Source organism: Bos javanicus, chromosome 16 (assembly GCF_032452875.1).
Source record: "Bos javanicus breed banteng chromosome 16, ARS-OSU_banteng_1.0, whole genome shotgun sequence".
NCBI lineage: Eukaryota > Metazoa > Chordata > Mammalia > Artiodactyla > Bovidae > Bos > Bos javanicus.
The window spans coordinates 10,078,673-10,101,586 of record NC_083883.1 but is presented as its reverse complement, the minus strand read 5'-3'; the positions used below and the strand labels follow the sequence as shown (position 1 = coordinate 10,101,586).

The 22,914-nt window shown below is 36.3% G+C and overlaps 1 pseudogene; it reads left to right on the top strand.

Moving 5' to 3' along the window:
* Positions 1-3,846: 3,846 nt before the first annotated feature.
* Positions 3,847-22,914, top strand: part of LOC133228277 (large ribosomal subunit protein uL24-like) — a 29,044-nt pseudogene continuing 9,976 nt past the window's right edge.

Here is a 22,914-nt window from a genome sequence, read left to right as displayed (position 1 = left end):
CCATTAATATTTTACTTAACCTATAGAGAAAGATGTTTAGAGGTCAAATATAATTTCTAAAGAGAATTGACTCATTCCCAACATATAACTTGTTAATAATGGAAACTAAAGGTTGTGATTTCCTGAAAGGAAGATTTTTTTTTTTGCACAATTGAAAAGCAGAATTGTTTTCATGTATCTTGTTGCCTTTTTGTGATTCTACTGTGAAAATAATATAATATACTGGTTCACAGGTATATATTCATGTAAGTACTTTCATTAAAAGTAAAGTTATCTTCAAATAAATGAGGTAATTGTACAACTAGTGTATTCTGTTGGTAAACTACTTTACCAATTGTTATGTATGCTTGGTATTGGAGAAGGAAATGGCAACCCACTCCAGTGTTCTTGCCTAGAGAATCCCAGGGATGAGGGAGCCTGGTGGGCTGCCGTCTACGGGGTCAGACAGAGTCGGACACTACTGAAGCGATTTAGCAGCAGCAGCAGCAGCAGCAGATATATGGAACCAAATTTATTTATGCTCAGAATAACCTTGGTTTTTTAAATCATTTTATATCTTAGCAAGTATTTGACTTACAGTAATGAATGTAGTATGTTAGATTTACATTTAATATATTTAAGGTGAAATAGTCAAATTAATGGTTAAACACAGTAATATACTTTAATAATTTCCTCAATTCAAATGTCTTTAATTGATTTGCATGTTAAACATCCAATGTAAATATAATAATACAAAATAGTAAAGCTATTTATATAATTGCTGATTTAAACTAAAATCCACCTAAAATAATACATAAATAAAAATTATTTCAATAATCCTGTAAATATAAAAAATGCCTGAAGTTACTTATTTTCCTAAAAACAATGCATCACACCTAAAATGAATTCATGTTGTGACAATAGATACATGAAAAATTGCAAAAAGATAAAATGTTTTTTTCTTTTCTAATTTCTGCTTCCATTCATTTTATTTAGAATGACCAAAATAACTCATTACTTGAGAGGGTGGTGTCTTTCGCCTCAGCTCATTCACTCCGTCATGTCTGACTCTGATCCCATGGACTGCAGCATGCCAGGCTTCATTCACTCCGTCATGTCTGACTCTGATCCCATGGACTGCAGCATGCCAGGCTTCATTCACTCCGTCATGTCTGACTCTGATCCCATGGACTGCAGCGTGCCAGGCTTCCCTGTCCATCACCACTCCCTCAGCTTGCTCAAACTCACATCCATCGAGTTGGCGATGTCATCCAACCATCTCATCCTCTTTCATCCCCTTTTCCTCTTGCCTTCAATCTTCCCAGCATCAGGGTCTTTTCCAAAGTGTCAGTTCTTCTCATCAGGTGGCCAAAATATTGGAGCTTCAGCTTCAGCATCAGTCCTTCCAATGAATATTCAGGACTGATTTCATTTAGAACTGACTGGTTTGATCTCCTTGCAGTCCAAGGGACTCTCAAGAGTTTTCTCCAACACCACAGTTCAAAAGCATCAATTCTTCGATGCTCAGTTGAGGTCCAACTCTCACATCCATTCATGACTACTGGAAAAACCATACCTTTGGGTGGACGGACTTTTGTTGGCAAAGTAATGTCTCTGCTTTTTAACATGCTGTCTAGGTTTGTCATAGCCTTTCTTCCAAAGAGCAAGCATGTTTTAATTTCATGGCTGCAGTCACCATCTGCATTGATTTTGGAGCCCCCCAAAATAAAGTCTGTCACAGTTTCCATTGTTTCCCCATCTATTTGCCATGAAGTGACGGGACTGGATGCCATGATCTTAGTTTTCTGAATGTTGAGTTTTAAGCCAGCTTCTTCATTATCCTCTTTCACTTCAAGAGACTTCACTTCAAGAGACTCTTTAGTTCTTCTTTGCTTTCTTCCATAAGGGTGGTGTCATATTGTGCCACTATAAAGGCGGTCTCTCTCCTAGAGGGATTTATTAATATTTTTTATAACACAGTGGCTGAAAGTGCAAGAGAATTTATATATCAACTACTGTTGTGAAACCTGAACAAGTTATTTAAACTCTATGGGGTTTCCACTTTATCCACACTGTCATTGATGTGGATTTTATCCGTGAATATCAAAAATATATCCACTGACACAATAACAGGCTTCTTGTGCTGAAAACATGAGACAAATTACCAAATTTTGTTGAAACTACCAACAGAAAACAACAGAAAAAAGGTGAAGCACTGGCAGTAAGAAGTTTGAAGAAAGAAAGTTTGCTTATAGTATAAGGGATAAAGGAGAAATGTATCATTTTCAGCCTTGGCTGGTAAGGTGTACTTAGGGCAGCTCAGAGATTTTGTCCATCTGTGCATGTCCAAGAATAACCCTGGAGACACTCCAAGTGTTGATTTGGTTTTACAAATAAATTTTAACAAATAGATGAATTTGCAAATATGTAATCTTCAAATAATTAAGATCCATTGTTTTTTTTGTAGGAGCATGAGGCTTAATATTAATATATACATATGTCTAAGTTACCCTAATCTAAAAAATAAGAAAGTAGAAAAATAACTAGAAAGATTGTTCCTAGTATTATTTTATCTGCTATCTACACTTTTTAATTTTCTAGTTGATGGTAATAAATCCCAATTCTGAGTTTTAGTTCTATATAGGCACCACTCTTCTGGAGGCAAAGTTCATTGGAAACAGTATTACCTTTATGTCTTTTAACCGAAGATGCAACCAAGAACATTGGAATCTTCACTAGATGCTGCTGCTGCTGAGTTACTTCCATCATGTGTGACTCTGTGTGAACCTACAGACTGTAGGCCACCAGGCTTCTCTATCTATGGGATTCTCTAGGCATGAGTTCTAGAGTGGGTTGCCATTCCCTCCTCTAGGGGATCTTCCCACCCAGGGATCAAACCTGTGTATCCTGCATTACAGGCAGATTCTTCACTGCTGAGCCACCAGGGAATCCCCAGTCTTCACTAGAAGGCCCCTCACACCATTATAAATTGACCAAACTTCCCCCAAGCCTTTGGAAAAAGTTAATGTTGACATTGTCTGCTTATGAGGATATTTTGCACTCTGTGACAGTTGAGCAAAACTAGACCTGTGGGAGCACAGAATCTTTTTCACCTTCAAGTATGGGATGTTACTTCAGTAAAAAATTTGTTTTCTTGGTTTCTTAAATGAATAATGAATTTGCCTTTTTTTTTTTCTTATTTAACTTAATGGAAGAAAAACAGGCATTCCAAAATAAGACAGCACTGAATATTTGTAGTTGGAGAAAAATAGTGGAAGCTTCAACAAAATAATTAATTTAGTTTTGTACTTTAGGGCTTCCCAGGTGGTAAAGAATCTGCCTGCAATGCAGGAAACCCAGGTTGATCCCTGGGTTGGGAAGATCCCCAGTAGAAGGGCATGGCAACCCACTCCAGTATTCTTGCATGGAGAATTTCATGGACAGAGGGGCCTAATGGACTACAGTCCATGGGGTTGCAAAGAGACACAACTGAGAAACTAACATTTTCACTTTCAATGAGATTTTAAGTGTGGCCTAATCCATAGGAAAAAAAAATGATGTTGAAATTTTGAAAGACTCTATTAAGAGAAAGATGCAGATGACATTGGTTGAATCCCTAGGTTGGGAAGATCTCCTGGAAGAGGAAATGGCAACCCACTCCAGTGTTCTTGCTTGCCTGGAAATCCCATAGACAGAAGAGCCTATGGGCTCGCAAAGAGCTGGACATGATTGAGTGACTGATCAGAGAGCACATTAATAGAAAGGAAAGATGCAACCTAGGTAAAAATATTTGCAAGATGTCCATTTGGTAAAGAGGTAGTATTCAAAGTATTCACCAGCACCACAAGTGGCTGAGGCACTGAGAAGATGGGTGTGGTGGAGCTGGGAATGTTGATAGCTGAAGATGAAGGTGGTGGCTGTTGGGATTTCAAGAGGCTTGCTGGGGCTAATCTTCCCTTTGGCACTGTCTGCCAGCAACAGGCCTGTGGAGCTCCAGGGGATGATGTTAACCTGGGTAGGTAGCTGGGTCCAGGTGGTATTGCCTGAATGGTCATCTGGTTTCTGGATATTTTCCTCACTGCACTTCTTCCAGTTGGCTATCTCCTCTACACCAAAGATGCTCAGAAAACTGTCTCAAGCTGCTCTCAGTTTCTGGACCTTGTTCTTACATGTCATCATTCCTTTTGTCAAGGATGGAGCAGTCTCGCTGCTGCAGCCAGAGGGGATCTGGAGCCCAGAGATCATTAATTTCTGCATTTTGCTGCTGGAATCTTCTCCCTCATGATGGGGACACAGTTTATTCATCCAGAGCAGAGGCTGGAGGCAGGGGCTTGGAAGGTTTTCATTTTTCAATATTAAAAAGGCTCTGTGTACATGGTGGGCTATTCTTTTTAGTGTATGCACTTTATGTTATAATATTTCTCTCAAGACTGCTTTACCCTTGTCTCTTTGATATATTTACACTACCTTTTATTTCAAAGCATTTCATGCATAATTAATTAGTTGGTCAGTCATGTCCAAATCTTTGCAATCCCATGGACTGTAGCCTCCCAGGCTCCTCTGTCCATAGGATTCTCCAGGCAAGAATACTGGAGTGGGTAGCCATTCCCTCCTCCAGGGGATCTTCCTGACCCAGGGATCAAACCTGAGTCTCCTGAATTGCAGGTGGATTCTTTACCATCTAAGCCACCAGGGAAACCCCTAACATACTTCCCTAAATATTTTCTCTTTGATACATGAATTGATTAAGGCTGTTGTTTAGTGTTTGATATTTTCTTATTATCTTTTTGTTATTGATTAGTAACTAATTCAACTGTAGGTAGAGAACACATTTTGTATGATTTCAATTTTTGTACATGTTTTGAAGTTATGTCCCAGGATAGAGTGTATATCCTGTTTTAAGTTTGTCAACACTTGAATACATCTACTGCTCCTTTTCATGGAGGGTTGTATGAATTTTGACTGAATCCTGGAGACAAATGTTGTTTTTGAGTTCTTCTGTACTTACTGAATCTCTCTCTAGTTGTCGTACCAATTTTTTGAAATGAGTATCAAAATCTTTCAGTTCAGTGCAGTTCAGGTGCTCAGTCGTGTCCTACTCTTTGCAACCCCATGAATCTCAGCACGCCAGGCCTCCCTGTCCATCACCAACTCCCCGAGTCTACCCAAAACCATGTCCATTGTGTCAGTGATGCCATCCAACCATCTCATTCTCTGTCGTCCCCTTCTCCTCCTGCCCTCAATCTTTCCCAACATCAGAGTATTTTCAGAGGAGTCAGCTCTCCACATCAGGTGGCCAAAGTATTGGAGTTTCAGCTTCAACATCAGTACTGCCAATGAACACCCAAGACTAATCTCCTTTAGGATGGACTGGTTAGATCTCCTTGCAGTCCAAGGGACTCTCAAGAGTCTTCTCCAGTACCACAGTTCAAAAGCATCAATTGTTTGGCACTCAGATTTCTTTATAGTCCAACTCTCACATCCATACATGACTACTGGAAAATCCATATCTTTGACTATATGGACTTTTGTTGGCATAGTAATGTCTCTGCTTTTTAATATGCTGTCTAGGTTGGTCATAACTTTCCTTCCAAGGAGTAAGTGTCTTTTAATTTCATGGCTGCAATCACCATCTGCAGTGATTTTGGAGCCCAGAAAAATAAAGTTAGTCACTGTTTCCACTGTTTCTCCTTCTATTTGCCATGAAGTGATGGGACTGGATGCCATGATCTTAGTTTTCTGAATGTTGAGTTTTAAGCCAACATTTTCACTCTCCTCTTTCAATCTCACCAAGAGGCTCTTTAGTTCTTCTTCACTTTCTGACATAAGGGCTGTGTCATCTGCATATCTGAGGTTATTGATATTTCTCTCAGCAATCTTGATTCCAGCTTGTGCTTCTTCCAGTCCAGCGTTTCTCATGATGTACTCTGCATATAAGTTAAATAAGCAGGGTGATAATATACAGCCTTGACATACTCCTTTTCCTATTTGGAACCAGTTTGCTGTTCCATATCCAGTTCTAACTGTTGCTTCCTGACCTGCATAAAGGTTTCTCAAGAGGAAGGTCAGGTGGTGTGGTATTCCCATCTCTTTCAGAATTGTCCACAATTTATTGTGATCCACACAGTCAAAGGCTTTGGCATAGTCGATAAAGCAGAAATAGAGGTTTTTCTGGAACTCTCTTGCTTTTTTGATGATGCAGCAGATGTTGGCAATTTGATCTCTGGTTCTTCTGCCTTTTCTAAAAACAGCTTGAACATCTGGAATTTCATGGTTCACATATTGCTAAAGCCTGGCTTGGAGAATTTTGAATATTACTTTACTAGTGTGTGAGATGAATGCAATTGTGTGGTAATCTGAGCATTCTTTGGCATTACCTTTCTTTGGGATTGAAATGAAAACTGACTTTCCTGTGGCCACTCCTGAGTTTTCCAAATTTGCTGACGTATTGAGTGCAGCAGTTTCAGAGTATCATCTTTTAGAATTTGAAATAGCTCAACTGGAATTCCATCACTTCCACTAGCTTTGTTCGTAGTGATGCTTCCTAAGGCCCACTTGACTTCACATTCCAGAATGTCCTGCTGTAGGTGAGTGTGAGTGATCACACCTTCAAGATTATCTGGGTCGTTAAGATTCTTTTATTTTTGTACCATTCTTCTGTGTATTCTTGCCACCTCTTCTTAATATCTTCTGCTTCTGTTAGGTCCATACCATTTCTGTCCTTTATTGAGCCCATCTTTGTATGATATGTTCCCTTGGTATCTCTAATCTAAAGTTAATCAAATCTAAATCAAATCTAATCTTAAGTTAATCAAAATCTTTAACTTTAACCAAATATGGATATCTGTATTTCTCCTTCAGTTTGATTAGATTTTACTTTGTATATTTTTCATCTCTATGGCTAAGTGCATGCCCACCTATGTGTTCTCTGTTTTTAAGATGGATTGACAGTTACGATGCAATCTCTCTCCCTACCTAGTGACTTTCTTTGCTCTGAAGTTGAATTTATTTGATATTAATATAGTCACTTTGGCTTTCCTTTGATTAATATTTGCATAAGATTTTTTCATTATCTTACTTCAACCTCCTATATAATTATATGTGAAGAGAGTTACTTGCCACTGGCATATTATTGGGTCATATCTTTTGATCCACCTTATTAAAAGCTGTCTTCTATCTGATACATTCAGATCATTTTCCATTTGATGTGATTGTTGATAAATTAGAACTTAATTCTGCATTTTTTTACATATATATAATGTAATATTATATAATATATATAATATGTATATATATAATAACTTCTGTTATTCCTCTCTAGGCTTTCTTTTTCCTAACTTTGAACTACTTACTTGAACCAATTTTTAGAATTCTATTTTGATTTATCTATAGTGCTTCTGTTTTTCTTTGTACAGCTTTATTGATGATTTTTTATGTATTACACTATTTATATACTTCAATTTTCACAGTCTATTGCTGTCATTTCATCAGCTTGTTTGAAAAGTTGAAGGCTTTCTTCCTTTTATGGGCTTTTACTCTCCTTTAAAAAAAATAATTTTCTTAACTGTATCCTGTGTATACACATAGAATCACACCAGTCAGTATTGTAATTTTTACTTCAGCCACCAAAAATAATTTAGAAGACTCATGAGAAAGTTTCCTATTGTATTCATTACTCTTTTGCTAACTGTCTTTCTCCTTTCCTGATATCCCAGTTTCTTTTTTATCATTCTTTTCCTGTTAGAAAACTTCCAGCCTTTCTTTTAGGGTAAGTTTGTTGGTAACTAATTCTCTTAGTTTTCCTTTCTGAGAATATCTTGATTTCCCCTTTAGTCCAAAAGGATATTTTCACTATGCATGAGATTGTTGACAGTTCTATTATTTCAGCACTTAAATACTTTTCTTCTGGCCTCAATGTTTGGAGATGAGAAATCTACTGTCTTCTAATTTAATTCTCATTTAGGCAAAGTGTCATTTTTCTTTGACTATATTCAAGACTGTTTTTCTCTTTAGTTGTTGGGACCTTAATTATAAAGGATCTTGTTAAGTATGTTTTAGGTTTATTCTGTTTGGAATAACATAATTCACTCAACTTCTTAAACTTGTAGGTTTATAAGATTTTTTTTCCCCCAAATTGGAAAGTTTTTTTCCATTATTATTTGCAATCCTTTATTATTGCCTTTTTTCTCCTTTTCATTTGGAATATATGAAGTAAAAAGAAAACTCAGAGAACTCATCATCATGTTATTCTGTAGATCCTCACGTTTTTGCACCTTTTAGAGTTGTCTTATGCTTGATTTCTATATAACTGTTCAGGACTTTTCATTGTACTTATGAAGAAAGGTATAACATTTCACCTTTCCAGAAGTAGAAGTTCATCTCTTTACTTTTAGTCTATTTTAGTCTTTATATTTTAAATTAGTTTTTTTTATAGACCTCACACAGTTGTTTATATAAATTCAATCTCTTTCTTTTAATTAGTATCTTTAGGCCATTCATATTTAATGTTGGATAAACATAAATATGTTTGTAATTATTTTATATTTATTGACAGAGGCATTTTTTGCTCTTTTATCTAGTTTTAATTGAGCATTTTATAGGATTCCATTTTAGCTCCTTTCTAGCATATCAGTTGCCTAGACTTTACAGTATTCATTTTCATTTTTTAACTAATGTAACATTATTTCCTGTGTAATTGAGATACTTTACAACAGAATGTTCCCAATCTTTCCCTCCCATTCTTTGAGTCATTGCTGTCATTCATTTTATTAATACTTTCCATGTGCTATAATCACCAATTGTTTCTATTTATGATTTAGAATAATATTGTATTCATTGGAATACCTACTTAGAATCAACATGATTTTTGTTTGTTTGTCTGTTTGTTTTTTTACTACCTAAGCTTTGGAAATGTTCCTCCAAATTATTTTTGAATTTTATTTTGATAAGTGTTTGGGGATATTATTGACCTTTGACAAATACTATAATTGTTAATGATTTTGTTTTTATCATGCAAACTCTGAAAATTTGAGTAGTTTCTGTTGGTTTTCTCTCCTATCATTTATCCAGGAAAAATATCAACTTCATTGTTTGATCATTGTGCATGAACACAAGGATGGCAATTTATTAGCAAGATGCTGTAGTTCTTAGTCTTCACTGTGGTCTCACAAATTATTTGTTAGTCACTCAGCTGCATCCGGCTCCCATGGACTGTAGCCTACCAGGGTCCTCTATCCCTGGGATTCTCCAGACAAGATTATTAGAGTGGGTTTCCATTCCCTTCTTCAAATTATAATCCTTAGCAGAACATCTTCCTAAGGACTTCAAGCCTAAAAAGATGATTCCCCTGCAGAATCTAATGATCTGTTAATCATGGTCATTCTGCTGGCTGAATAACACAGGAGAAAGGGAAGATGAGTGGATACTCTGAGTGCCATCTCCTCCATACCACTTTTAAAACATGCTTATTAGTAAAGATTTGTGTAAATCAAAATTATATTTGAAAGGTGAAAATTATTTATAAGTTATAAAATTTCAGATACATAATTATATTCAATCATGTAATGTGTAAGTGGCATTGAAAATAATCCTCTAGTTTTATCTTCAAAGTATTTATTTTCATGTTTAAAAAGAGCCAGTTATTTGAGAGAAATTATTTAAAAAACTAATTTCATGACAGGAGAAACTATCCTAGTTATAGTATGTCCTCTAATTTTGCAAGAAATCAGCCTTCAGATTTTCATTCCCTTTAGGCAATCAGGATCTCATTATTGAGACCACCTATGGATGGTGTGATTGAAATTTTGCATCTGTGCATAATCACCTCATCATGTTGATCTTTCGATGTAAATCTCTAGACCATCATGGACATTACACTAAAAAAGCTTAGGAAGTTCTATTTTAGCCCTGAATTGCTCATATTTCATTTTAGCCCCAAATAAATCTGAAACACTACTAAGACACCTATTTTCTCTCAAAGTTTAAAATATTGTACTCTGAAGTTTCTATGATTGACACATTTTACTTGACACATTCCATGAAGCTAGAGTATCAGGTAATGTCATACTTGGAAAATTTTGGTTTTAAATAATATGTTATCTTGCTTATTGATTTTAAGGTCTTAACATTTTGAAGTTCATACCATCCTATGTTATTTTGTCAGTGTGTCACTAGTTTGCAAATTAGTGGGATTTTTCTTCATTACCCTCTGAGATGAGAATATTATTGAACATAAGAATTCAGTTTTATATCAAACAAAATTAGTTTTATAGTAAAAGAATTGAGTTCCACCACTTAACATGCAAAATATTGTATGAAATGAGGAAAATCATCTTTAAAGGGCACCATAACTACTCTCTCATTTGTTGTAATTTCATTTAATTATTATAGATAGTATTGTAAAATTTTATATTTACATTTTAAAAAATTACTTTTAAAACAATCATCAAACCTTGGTTTGTTAAGAAGCATTTTTTAAATTGGCAATTAGATATACAAAAGATATAACTTCCATAAACAAAAGTTCATGGAAGTTGCATTATAAGTTTAATTACATTTCAATTAAAACTCAGAATTGTTTACTATAATAAAGTCTATATTATAAATATAACATAAGTGATAGCAGTTTTAAAAATAATTATTAAGATAAAATAACTAACTTAATTTAATAAATACCTTTCCTGTTGGCTCAGTGTTAAACAATCCTCCTCCCAGTGCAGGAGAGTTGGTTTCGATCTCTGGGTTGGGAAGATCCCAAATAGTAGTAACCGCTGTTCTTCCCTAGGAATTCTAGGAATTCCCAGTATTCTTCCCTAGGAAATCCCATGGACTGAGGAGCCTACAATGTACGTGAACTGAGAACTTTCAGATGTACAAGCTGCATTTAGAAAAGGCAGGGGAAACAGAGATCAAATTCCCAACATCTGTCAGATAACAGAAAAAGCAAGAGAATTCCAGAAAAAAGCATCTACTCTGCTTCACTGACTACATTAAAGCCTTTGACTGTATGGATCATAACAAACTGGAAAATTCTTCAAGAAATTGGAATAACAGACCACCTTTCCTGCCTCCTGAGAAAACTGGTCAAGAAGCAATAGTTAGTACCAGACAAGGAACAACAGATTGGTCCAAAATTGGGAAAGGAGTATGTCAAGGCCGTATATTGTCATCCTGCTTATTTAATTTCTGTGTAGAGTACATCATGCCAAATGCAGGGCTTGATGAAGCACAAGTTGGAATCAAGATTGCCAGGAGATTTATCAGTAGGCTCAAATATGCAGAGGACACCATCCTTATGACAGAAAGCTAAGAGGCAGTAAAGAACCCTTTTGATGAAGGTGAAAAAGGAGAGTGAAAAATCTGGCTTAAAACTTCACATTCAAAAAAATAAGATCGTGACATCTAATCCCATCATTTCATTGCAATTAGATGAGGAAACAATGGAAACTGTGACAGACTTTATTTTCTTGGGATCCAAAATCACTATAGACAGTGACTGCAGCCATGAAAATAAAAGACACTTGCTCCTTGGGAAAAAAGTTATGACAAACAGACAGGGCATTGCAAAGCAGAAACATCGCTTTGCCAACAAAGATCCATTTAGTTAAAGCTATGGTTTTTCCAGTAGTCATTATGGATGTGAAAGTTGGACCATAAAAAAGCCTGAGCACCGCAGAATGTATGCTTTGGAACTGTGGTGCTGGAAAAGACTCTTGAGAGTCCCTTAAACAGCATGAAGATCAAACCAGTCAATGCTAAAGGAAATCAGTCCGAGTGTTCATGGAAAGGACTGATGCTGAAACTGAAGCTCCAATACTTTGGCCACCTGACTCATTGGAAAATACCCTGATGCTAGGAAAAATTGAGGGCAGGAGGAGAAGGGGGGCAACAAAGTATAAAATGGTTGGATGGCATCAACAATTTAATGCACAGAAGTTTGAGCAAATTCTGGGAGATAGTTAATGAAGGACAGGGAAGCCTGATTTGCTGCAGCTCTTGGGGTCACAAAGTGTGGGACACAACTGAACAACAGCAACAACATGTGAGGACTTAGCTCCCTGACCAGGGATGGAATCTACACTACTGCATTGGAAAGGGAAGTCTTAACCACTGGGACACCAGAGAAGCTCCCATTTTGAGTTAATTTTTTATGAAAGGCATAAGGTCTGTTTCTAAATTCATTGCTTTTCATGTGGATATCAAGTTGTCCCAATTTAAAGAAACTTTCTTTGCTCCATTTTATTGCCTTTGAAATGAAAGTGAAAGTATTACTCGCTTAGTACTGACTCTTACAGACCCCATGGACTGTAGCTCACCAAGCTCCTCTGTCCATGGAATTCTCTAGGCAAGAATATTGGAGTGGGTAGCCATTCCCTTCTCCACAGGAGTTTCCTAACACAGCGATTGAACTCAAGTCTCCTATATTACAGGCAGATTCTTTACCATCTGAGCCACCAGTAAAAGATCAGTAGTCTATATTTATCAGGGTTTATTTCTGTACTTCCTATTCTGTATCACTGATCTGTTAGTCCTTTCTATTGCCAGTACCACACTGTCTTGATTACTGTAGCTTTGTATTAATCCTGAAATTGGTTAGTGTCACACTTCCAACTTTATCCTTCTTTAATATTGCGTTGGCTAATCTTGGTCTTTTGCCTCTCCATACACATGTTGGTGGAGCAGTGGTAAGGAACCCACCTGCCAATGCAGGAGACACAAAAGACACTTCTATCCCTGGGCCAGAAAGATTCCCTGGAATAGGAAATGGCAACCCAGTCCAGTGTTCTGGCCCAAAAAATTCCACAGACAGGAGACTGGCAGGCTATAGTCCATGAGGTCTCAAAGAGTCAGACATGACTGAGCATGAGCACATATGTGCTATAAGTGGTACTGGACTTTTACTTAAAATTCCACTTGATGAAACATAGAAAACCATTGACTTTTGTATATTAATCTTTATTCTGCCATGTTGCTATAACTGCTTATTAGTTTCTGAAATTTTCTGTCATCCTTTCAGTTATTCTAAATCGACAATTATGTCATCTGTGACCAAAGACAGTTTTACTTCCTCCTTCCCAATCACAAAAATATTTTTTCTTCTTGTTTTATTATAATATCTAGGACTTCCATATGATGTTAAAAAGGAGTGGTGAGAAGGCAAATCCTTATCTTTATACTTGATCATATTAGAGAACTTCAAGTATCTCATGATTAAGCATGATATTAGCTATATATATTTTTGCAAATAATCTTTATCAGGTTGACAAAGTATTCCTGCATTCCTAGCTTGCTGAATGTTTTTATCATAAGTGGTGTTCAATTTTTTTTTCAAATTCTTTTCTTCATCTATTATATAAGAATTTATTTTTCTTTCTCAGCTTATTGATATAAGAGGTTATATTAATTAATATTTAAAAATGGAATTAGCCTTTAATACCTGGGATGAATCCCACTTGGTCATGGTGTATAATTATTTTTATACATCATTTGACTCTATTTCACATTGGACATTTGACACAGAGCATTGACATGAAACCACCCTTATGGCAGAAAGTGAAGAGGAACTAAAGAGCCTATTGATAAAAGTGAAAGAGAAGAGTGAAGAAGCTGGCTTAAAACTCAACATTCAAAAAACTATGATTATGGCATCCAATCCCATCTCATCAAATCAATGGGGAAACAATGGAAACTGTGACAGACTTTATTTTCTTGGGCCCCAAAATCACTGCAGATGGTGACTGCAGCCATGAAATGAAAACACCCTTGCTCCTTGGAAGAAAAGGCATAACAAACCTAAACAGCATATTAAAAAGCAGAGACATTACTTTGCCATTAAAGGTCCATATAGTCAAAGCTATGGTTTTTCTAGTGGTCATGTATATACGTGAGAGTTGGACTACTGTCACCCTGCTTATTTAACTTCTATGCAGAGTAAATCATGAGAAACACTGGGCTGGAAGAAACACAAGCTGGAATCAAGATTGCCGGGAGAAATATCAATAACCTCAGATATGCAGATGACACCACCCTTATGGCAGAAAGTGAAGAGGAACTCAAAAGCCTCTTGATGAAAGTGAAAGCGAAGAGTGAAAAAGTTGTCTTAAAGCTCAACATTCAGAAAACAAAGATCATGGAATCCGGTCCCACCACTTCATGAGAAATGGATGGGGAAACAGTGGAAACAGTGTCAGACTTTATTTTTCTGGGCTCCAAAATCACTACAGATGGTGATTGCAGCCATGAAATTAAAAGACGCTTACTCCTTGGAAGGAAAGTTATGACCAACCTAGATAGCATATTCAAAAGCAGAGACATTACTTTGCCAACAAAGGTTTGTCTAGTCAAGGCTATGATTTTTCCTGTGGTCATGTACAGATGTACACATGTATGGATGTGAGAGTTGGACTGTGAAGAAGGCTGAGCACCGAAGAATTGATGCTTTTGAACTGTGGTGTTGGAGAAGAGTCTTGAGAGTCCCTTTGACTGCAAGGAGATCCAACCAGTCCATTCTGAAGGAGATCAGCCCTGGGATTTCTTTGGAAGGAATGATGCTAAAGCTGAAACTCCAGTACTTTGGCCACCTCATGCGAAGAGTTGATTCATTGGAAAAGACCCTGATGCTGGGAGGGATTGGGGGCAGGAGGAGAAGGGGACGACAGAGGATGGATGGCTGGATGGCATCACTGGCTTGATGGACTTGAGTCTGAGTGGACTCCGGGAGTTGGTGATGGACAGGGAGGCCTGGCCTGCTGCGATTCATGGGTCGCAAAGAGTCGGACACGGCTGAGCGACTGATCTGATCTGATCTGGACTATAAAGAAAGCTGAGCACCAAGAATTGACACTTTTGAACTGTGGTATTGGAGAAGACTCCTGAGAGTCCCTTGGACTGCATGGAGAAAATAGTCAATCCAAAAGGAAATCAATCCTGAATATTCATTGGAAGGACTGATGCTAAAGCTGAAGCTCCAACACTTTGGCCACCTGATATGAAGAGCAGATTTGTTCGAAAAGACCCTGATGCTGGAAACGACTGAAGGGAGGAGGAGAAGCGGAGGACAGGATGAGATGGTTGAAAGGCATCACCAACTCAATGGACATGAGTTTGAGCAAGCTCCAGAAGATGGTGAAGGATAGGGAAGCCTGGTGAGCTGCAGTCCATGGGGTCTCAAAGAGTTGGACACAACTGAGCAATGGAACAACAGTAACAACAGATTCTATTTGCTGACATCTATTTGCTGACAGTTGTGTTTAGAATTTTACATCTATGTTCATGAAAGACACTGGTCTGTATTTCTCTGGTAAAATTTGTAATTTTAGTGTAATGCTGACCTCATAGAATGTGCTAAAAGTAGTTTTTATGTTTCTATCCTCTGAAAAAAATGAGGTAGAATTGCTATAATTTCTTCCTTAAGTGTTTAATAGAATTCATCAATGAATCCAATTGTTTTTTGTGCTCTCTGTTTTGTAAGATTGTTAATTACCGATTCATTTTAAATGATTTAGGCCTAATTCAACACATCTACATATTCTTAGGTGTGTTATGGCAGATTGTCTTTCTAGGAATTAGTCCATTTCATCCATATTATCAACTATGTGGGCATAGTTATTTCATTTCTTTATTATCCTTTTCATTTCCATGGTATCTGCAGTAAATTTCCTTCTTTCACTTTTGATATTATCAATAGCAGTTTGTGTCTGCTTTCTTTTTTTCTTTGTTATCCTAGTTAAAAGCTAAGTTGCTTCAGTTGTGTCTGACTCTTTGTGACCCTATGGACAGTAGCCTGCCAGGCCCCTCTGTCCATGGGATTTTCTAAGCAAAAATACTGAAATGGATTGCCATTTCCCTCTCCAGGTTAAGAGATTATTAATTTTATCAGTTTTTTTCGAAGTATCACCTTTTTGTTCTGATGATTTTCTGTACTGATTTTTTGTTTTCAACTTATGCTTATTTTGAATTTATTTATTTTTTTAAATTTTATTTTACTTTTTAACTTTACAATATTGTATTGGTTTTGCCATATATCAACATGAATCTGCCACAGGTATACACGTGTTCCCCATCCTGAACCCTCCTCCCTCCCCATTTAATTTGCTCTTATTTTGCCATTTTTTTATGGTGGAAAATTCTTCTATTGTTGGAATTTAGATCTTTCATCTTTTATACTATGTACATTTAATGCTATAAAAGTTCCTCTAGCACTTCTCTTGCTGTATTCCTCAAATTCTGATAAATTGCTTTTACTTTTTCATTCAAAAGTATATATATTTTTAATTTTTCTTGAAATTTTATTTGACCCATGTGTCATTTGGAAGTGTGTTGTTTAATCTCCTTGTATTTGGGACTTTTCCAGTTATCTTCATATAACTATTTATTTTTGGTTTAATTTCTTGTAGTTTGAGAGCAAACATTGCATTATTTCTATTCTTTTAAATTTGCTGTGTTCTGTGGCTCACAGTGTGGTCTATCTTTGTGAATGTCTCATGTGTGCTTGAGAAAAATGTGCATTCTGCTATAGTTGGATGAAGTGCTTTCTAGATGTCAATTTTATCCATTTAATTGGGAGTGTTGGTTTTTTTTTTTTTTTTGCAATTGCCCTATAGTTGCTTTACAATGTTGTGTTAGTTTTTGCTGTACAACAAAGTGAGTCAGCTGTATGTACACATATATCCCCTCTTTTTTTTTTTTTTGTATTTCCATCCCATTCGGGTCACCACAGGGCATTGAATATAATTCCCTATGCTATACAATAGGCCCTCATTAGTTATCTATTTTATACTTAGTATCAATAGTGTATAGTGTTTGGTGGTTTCAGCTGTATCTTACTGATTTTCTGGCTGCTAGATCTGTGCATCTGGCAGAGGGGTGTTAACGTTTCTAACTATGACAGTGGGTTCATCTGTTTCTCTGTAAGTCCTACCTGGTTTTCACTCACATTGTTTGATACTCTGTTGTTAGGCATATGCATGTTAAGAATTGTCATGTCTTAAAAATTAATCCCTTTATCATTATGTAAGTCCTGTGTCTCTGAATTTCCTTGGTGTCAGTTCTGTCTGAAATTATAACTGAATATATAACTGAGAGTATAACTACTCTTGCTTTCTCTTTATTTATGTTGTCGCTCAGTCGTGTCAGACTCTGTGACCCCATGGACTGCATTACGCCAGGCTTCCCTGCCCTTCACCATCTCCCGGAGTTTGCTCAAACTCATGTCCATTGAGTCAGTGTTGCCATGCAACCATCTCATCCTTTGTCATCCCTTCTCCTTCTGCCTTCAATCTTTCCCAGCATCAGGATCTTTTCTAATGACTGGCTCTTCACGGCAGATGATCAGAGTATTGGGCTTCAGCATCAGTCCTTCCAATAAATATTCAGAATGGATTTCCTTTAGGATTGACTGGTTTGATCTCCTTTCATTTGTGTTAGTATGGCATTTTTTCTCCATCCATTTGCTCTTAATCTATGTATATCTGTATTTAACGTGTTTCCTATAGATGACATATGGTTGAGTCATGGTTTTTGATCCTCTGTGGCAATATCTGTCTTAACTGGTACAGTTAGGCCATTGACATTCAAAGTGATTATTAACAGAGCTGGACTAGCACCTACTGTATTAGTTCCTGTTTCCTCTTTGTTCCCTTGTTCTTTGTTACTGCTTTTGTTCGTCACTCCTTTTGGGCCTTTTGTGATTTTATATGATTCCATTTCTCTCCTAGGGCTTCCCTGATAGCTCAGTTGGTAAAGAACCTGCCTGCAATTAAACCAAAATGTTGTCTCCTTAGTCACCTGTATTTTTCAGCATGTAATATGATTCTATTTTCTCTTTTTAGTATTTCAGTTATATTTATTTTTTCACTTTCTTAGTGGTTGTTTTAGAGTTTTCAGGATACATTTATGACGTCCCAATCTACTTTCAACTAGGACTGTACAACTTCCCAGGTAATGTGCACATCTTTTGAGACTATCCCTAATTTCCTTTCATTCCTTATACCATTGTTGTCATCATTTCACTTATAATAAGGATAAATTACCATATATATGACATATACATAAGCATACATAGTTGAATATCATATTGCTGTTTTTATTTTCAAGACTGTTATCTATTAAATCAATTAAAAATAAGAAAAATGAAAGTCTTTTTTTTTTTTTTAATTTTATCTTCATATATATTCCTCTTTCATGCTCTTCCTGTATGTAGATCCGGGGTTATAACTTATTTTCCTTCTTTCTTTTGAACTTATTTTAACTTTCCTCTCAAGGCAAGTCCACTAGGAACAAATTCTTTCAATTTTTGTTGGTCAGAGAAAGTCTATTTTTCCTTCACCTTTGAAAAATAATTGCCTAGCATACAGAATCTAATTTGGTGGTTGTTGTCTACCAACACCGTAAATATTTCTGTTTATTCTCTTCTTGTTTTCATGTTTTCCAAAAAGAAGTTGTATGTTATTCTTTGTTCTTCTCTAGGGAAAGTGCATTTTTCCTCTACCCTGTTTTAGAAGATTTTTGTTTGTTTTTGATTTTGTATAATTTGAAAAATATGTTCTGTGCTGAGGTGTAATTTATTTTATTATTATTTTTAAATTTATCCTTCTTAGTATTCTCTTGTTACTGAATTGAGCCTAAGGGACCTTATTCTCAGGTCTAGCCCAACCTCTGAGTGGGAAAGTTCTTTTCTCATTCTAGTTTGAGGAGGTAAATAACAAAACAAAAACTGAAATCAATACAGCACAAACTTTATTCAGTGGTCAAAGAATGGAGAAGTAGAAACTAAGTTCACAGATAGACTTCTCCCACCTGGAGAGAGAAATTTAATTATGAAGAGTAGAGACAAAGGGTGGAAGAGTAAGAGTGAAGCTAATGATGGGGAGACATGATAATTAGTCTGTGCGGAAGGGGCAGGGCTTTTTCTAGGAACAGGGTGTCCCTCAGTTTTTGCCTTTTTGTGATACTTAGTGTCTGGTCCTGGCTACTGGTATGTGTGTCATTTAATATGCAAATATAGTAGCACCGTGTATAAAGAGACTCAGGATCTGTTGCAGGTCTGATTTGTTGCCATCTTGGTCCCAGCTGGTCCTATATGGTGTGGGCTTTTTGTAGATATCTGTCTTGTTTGTGTACCCCTTACTTAAAGATTTATGTTAAACTCTGGAGAAGGGTGGGGTTTTAAACAAATAATTGGAGAAGTTCTGGCAACACTGTGAGCTTCTTGGATCATTGGTCTTGTGCCAGATATTAATTTGGAGAAATTATCAATTTTTGTTTCAAATATTTCTTCTGTTTTTCTTTTTGTTTTCCCTTTTTCTTCTCTTCCTGGAGTTTACATGCATATCTGTTGTAGTTGTCCCACAATCCTTGGAGTCTCTCATCAGTTTTGTCAGTCATTGTTCTCTTTGCTGTTCGGTTTCTGAGGAGTCTAGTGATACATTCTCAAGCTCAGAGAGTCTATCCTCACCCATGCACAGTCACCAAACGAGCCCATCATAGACAGTCTTTATTTCTGTTCCCCTCTTTTTTTCTATCTCTGTCATTTACTTTGGGTCTGTTCTTATGATTTCCATTCCCCTGCTTATATTTTTATGTTTTTGCATGCATCTGCTCTATCCATTAGAGTGTTTAGCATATTCACAGTCTAATCATATCAGTACCCCTGCCATGCCTGGTTCTGATGCTTGCTCTGTCTCTTTAATTTTTTTTTTTTTTTGCCTTTTAGTATGTATTGTATTTTTTTCATGATAGCCAGATGTGATGTACTGGTCAAAAGAAACTTCTGTAAATAGACCTTTAGTAAAGTGGTAATCAGGTATGAGAGGAGAGAAAGCATCCTGTACTCCTAGTTAGTAAGTCGTGTCCGATTCTTTGTGAGCCCATGGACTATAGCCTGCAAGGCTGCTTGATCCATGGGATTTCCCAGGCAAGAATACTGGACTGGGTTGCCATTTCCTTCTCTGGGGGGTCTTCCCCACCCAGAGATTGAATCTATGTCTCTAGTATTGGCAGGTGGATTCTTTACTGCTGAACCACCAGGAAAGACCCTCCAAATCAGTTTAGGTCTGATCAAACTCTCAGAGGATTAGGCTCTGGTTAACTAGTTTCTCCTGCAAACAGGCCTTATTAACCAGACAGAATGTTCTGGCATCTCTCAAAATGGTTCCTTTCCTCAGCTTCATGACAGAAACTGGAAAGGATTTTTCTCTGATATTTACAATGAGAACCTGGCTAAGCTCTTAGAGGTAAATTTCACCATCTTGTGCTGTTTGTAGCTCTGAGACTTGTCTGCAGTCAGCCTCCAGCAATTCACCAATTACAGTACAGATTTTCCTATGTTGGCTCTGATTTTTGCAGTGGTTCATCTCCCTAGATTCTGCTCTAGTAAGACGTGCCTGCCTCTGTTCATTTGCCTGTCTGTCTCTCCTGTCCTGAAGGTAGTAGTTTTTCCTGTGTTTGTCTTTTTACCCAAGAAGAGTTGTTGATTTCCAGTCTGTTCAGTATTTTACCTGTTAGGGTAGTGTGATGATTTCCAAGTTATTTATAGCAGAACTGGAAACTGAAAGTCCATCTGTTGTTCTTGATAAAAAAAAAAAAATCTGTGCAACAACTGAAAAATTAATTCCATTAATGGTGTACTTCTTATGAGTTAGGGGAAAAGTAACTATTTTTCTTAATTTATCATAGAAAACTGTCTGTAACAACAACAACAAAAAGCTTTTATTTCTTACATTGGAAACCAAAAAGACATATATACACTGACATAAAAATAGATATGGTGTTTCAAACAAGTTTACAAGAATAATAATAAATGAGAATTTACTTTCAGTACAACAAATTATGAAATTTTCTGTAAACTTATAAGTCAAGCATAGCCAAAATGGAATAGGGAAAATGCATTGGGGATAATATTTTTTGAAGCTTATTATCCTGTTGGATTATAAACCAGACCCTCTTTAGCTAATTAAAAAAATAATAATTTAATATTCAAAACACCTTGAGAGTACATGCTTTTATTTGAATTATAGGCTATGTAACAAAGGCATGATAAATTCACAGTTTATTAATATAATGTGATACAGCATCTTATCCCAGATGGTCTGATTTGAAGAGGGAAACTTTACAAAATATAAACATATTTATGAGACATGCTCCTAATAATTACTTTGCAAAACAAATATTTGTAAGTATTATTACAGAAGATGTTAAGCCTGAATAGAGGCAGGTAGCTTGCAGTATTTCTATCACTGTATGCAAAATGAAATATATCTTTGACATCATTGACAAATATATGCTTGAGATCCAAGCATTAATTAATATTTGTTGACTTTTTTGTCCTTTAGCAAGGCTTTAATTTCTATTCTATTATTTTGTTTTCTCGATGTGGTGTATGTATGCACTGTTAGTTTCAAATCCTTGAGCAGATATGAGTAGACCAAAATTTCCTTCTGTTTTAATATTTAATCCAGTGGACTAATGTTTGAATTTTTGTAACAGTATATCACGTACAAGCATGTCCAATTCTTTGTAACCCATGGACTGTAGCCACCAGGCTCCACTGTCCATGGGGATTCTCCAGGCAAGAATATTGGAGTGGGTGGCCATGTTCTCCTCCAAGGGATCTTCCCAACCCAGGGATCGAACCCAGGTCTCCCACATTGCAGGCAGATTCTTTATTGTCTGAGCCACTAGGGAAGACCAAGAATACTGGAGTGGGTAGTCTATCCCTTCACCATGGGAACTTCCCAACCCAGGATTCAAACTGGGGTCTCCTGTATTGCAGGTGGATTCTTTACCAGCTAAGCCACCCAGGAAGCCCCAACAGTATATCATAAACCATACATGACTCTCAGTTCAGTGTTTCTGACTAATGCTTACATGAAAGCATTTATATTTTGTCTCATTGTATTAATGAAATATTAATATTAACTATATATGGACAAAAACTCTAGAATTGTATTCTAAATTCTGTTGATAACAACTGATAATTGTATGGAGCTATTTGAGAAACTAATTGTGTATCCTCAAAGGTTTGTCTGTCTTGGATGTCGTTGACTTTAAGAAAAGCATCACAGTATCATACTCTGTGTCATGATTTTTGCAACTGTGTGTATCAGAATGTATCTCCACCTTGCCTCCTATATTTAATCCATACTTTTGTCTGTGTATAGTGAGTATCACAAGACTCAAATGTGCTGAATAAACTTGTGAAGAAGAGAAAAATTAAGAGAGAAATGTAATAAATACACAAAGCAGTTGTTAAGAGCATATTGATACTAGAGAAAGTACAGTAGATTTCTTTTTGGATATACGTGTGTCTGTTTGCCTCTTTGCTATTTTAGTTGTCTTTTGGGGAAACAGATTGGAGATTTGGTGTCAGTGTTAAAATTACCTAATTTACAGAAAGTATTCTAATTAGTATTTTTATATATAAATCTGAATTGTCAGGAGCAGTTTGCTGGTGTTCATCAGGAAATGCCTGCTATGCTATTTTTAGAATCCCAGTGGGCCAGTATCTTTCTTTTTGGCTTATACATATTCCTCTCATTTTTTTCAGACTAATTCACGAAAAAAATACTGTTGTTCTCTAACATCCTGTGAAATGAAATTGGTAAGTGGATAATTTGGCAATTCTATTATTTTTAAAGTGGTAAATATTTTCATATTTTTGGACCTATAGTCTATCAAATTGTCAGTGTTTACCAAAATGACTCATGCATCCCTTCATTTTTATCTATACATGGATAGTAAAATAGTGTTTTACTTTATCATGATAAGGATAACAGGAATTAAAAAGACCTCAAAACTGATACATAAAGATATTAAATTTAATATTTGTAAGGGAATGACCTTCAAAGTCTTGCAGTCTTGTATTGTTATGTGTGTATATTTGTGTGGGGGATTTAGTATGGTATGGACATTATAGTATAATCAATATTTTAGAAGATG